This window comes from Aplysia californica, unplaced genomic scaffold, assembly GCF_000002075.1.
Source record: "Aplysia californica isolate F4 #8 unplaced genomic scaffold, AplCal3.0 scaffold00141, whole genome shotgun sequence".
Lineage (NCBI taxonomy): Eukaryota > Metazoa > Mollusca > Gastropoda > Aplysiida > Aplysiidae > Aplysia > Aplysia californica.
This window is the reverse complement of record NW_004797411.1, coordinates 1,166,887-1,169,386: the sequence shown is the minus strand read 5'-3', so window position 1 is coordinate 1,169,386 and position 2,500 is coordinate 1,166,887.

Genomic DNA, 2,500 nt, shown 5'->3' with positions numbered 1-2,500 from the left:
TCTTTCTTTCTCTCATTCCTTCTTTCTTTCTTCTTTTTTCCTTTCCTTCTTTCTTTCTTTCTTTCTTTCTTTTTTCTTTCCTTAATTCTTTCTTTCACTCTCTCTCTCTCTCTCTCTCTCTCTCTCTCTCTCTCTCTCTCTCTCTCTCTCTCTCTCCCTCTCTCTCTCTCTCGCATTTTTGTCCTTTCTCTCTTGGTTTCAAATACAAAACTCTTAGAAGATGAATTCAAATAAGGCCGACGGATCAGAAGCCACCCCACCAATGACCTTTTTCAGTTTGAATAAAGAGAAGCACATCGACACAACAACTTTCATTGAGACCAGTGGAGAAGCTAGATACACAGGAGTAAGTAGAAAGACAGAGAGGAAACAGGACGAGCCAGCGGTGCCGTCCCACCGCCCGCACATACATTAACAAAGTAATATTACAAAAATATCTGTTGATACAAATAAGTAATAAGAAATAGCTATGGCCGTCCGGTCACACTATTAGGTCCCTTGGTATTGTGCTAGACTAAAGAGCTGATTACCCTGCTTCGAATCCCTAAAGGGCTGTTTAATACCTGGTTGTTTCAAGGAGTTTTCAAGACTCTCCATCCATGTGGCAAGGTCCTATCGGAGATGGAGGATGCTTGGAGGTCGCCTCCCTAAATGAAATTACTGTTGCGAAAGAATTGTTGAACAATGTACAGCTTCACACTTTTCCGCATCTCTGGTCTTTTACCTTCTGCAGAGACTTTTAAATATAAAAACGTATTCGATTTAAGGGAAACATGTATATTTAATTATAATTTGCAGTTTTCAACTCTGTCAGTCTACAGAGACACGGTTCATAGAAAGGTTTGCAATGATTAAACAGAAAAACAAGATAAATGCTTTGATCAATTTAAGAGGAGGGCTATCTCGCTTATTAGTAGGTCAAATTTGTACCAGAATTCACACATACATACATTTTTAGCTCTACATCTTTTCTTCATTCTGTAAAAGTTTCATGAAGATTGGATCCAAATGGTGGAGCCATTCAAAAAACCATACAGTAAAACTGCGTTTTGAGAAGACGGGCTTGACTGTACATGGTGGTGACAAATATGCATGGGAAGAAATAAGGCTTTTGGGGGTTCTAATGCGGGGTGTCCACTACGGCTAGATCGGGCCGATCGTACGACTCGATCGCCTGAAACGGAAAACAAACACGTTTGATTTTGAGGCCTCCTTGTCGGGAGATTGGTCCGATCGGCCGATCCCATCCGTATAAGGCTATGAAATAGTTGTAAGAGAGGCTGACGTAGCTAAAAATGGCTACGACTCGAAATCCATAGCAGAATCGGGACTTTTGGGTCGATTTGATAGTCGGGGCTAGCCAAACTGGGGGCGCAAAGCAGCCATCGTGGCACAAACCGATCGACTCGGTGACCAGCAAAAACAAGCGCGTTTGTTTTCAGGCCTGCGAGTCGCGCGATCGGGTGGTTTGCAGCCGATCACAACAAGGCTGAGTCACGTGTCTATGTTGATATTCAAAATCCGGTTGCGCCCTCTTAGAAAAATTGCAGACTTTGCGAGCAGAGTTACCCTTGACCTACTTGTGGGAAAAACTGTAAAAGTGAAACTAACAAACTGTTCTATTCCTATTCTTCTTTTAGAGAAACGAAAGAGAGCTTCAAAGCAAAGACTGCAAAACCATCTGAACTTCCGGGGACACTTTTTTGACCTAGTGAACTACACACTTCAACGTAAGTTGACGGACAGCCATGATCTTTTTTAATCCGGAAAAAAAAGAGCAAAGAATGTTTCAATACATTTTGCTGTGAAAGTGTTAATGGGTTACTAATGTGAACTGCCAAGCTTCCTAAAAGGACAAAACCACCACGTGCAGCGCAAAAATCCTCTAGGGGATTTTAGCCAAATTTGCTGTTTTTTATCAATGTGTGTGTGACACCACGGACATACCTTAGTAAAAATTTCTGGTGCATGTCATAAACGGACGTGCGGTCTCGAACTGTGCTCACTTTGCTGGGAATATAGCCGCCGTTTGCGCAAATTGCAGTAACACATCAACATGCCACGAAAGCTGAGAGACTTTGACCGGTCTAGAGCTATGGCATGGCTGCAGGATGGAGTTGGGATCCGAGAAGTTGCCAGAAGGCTTGCAGTGTCACACTCTGTCATTGTCCGCTTGAGGCAGCACCATCAAGCCACTGGATCAGTCCAAGAACAGCCTCCTGCAGGTCGACCCAAGAAGATCATTCAGAGTGTTTGCAAGTGGTCCTTAACTTTATATGTTGAAGTCTGTATCTTGTTATGAACCATTTTTGATAATAGAAAGTTATCAATGCAACCATTGTAACCCATGTTTATGGGATTCCAGGCAGCCGCAGCACAAACACACACACACACACACACACACGCACACACACACACACATACACACACACACACACACACATACACACACACATGCATACACACACACACACACACTCACACAGTCGCAAAAACTTCG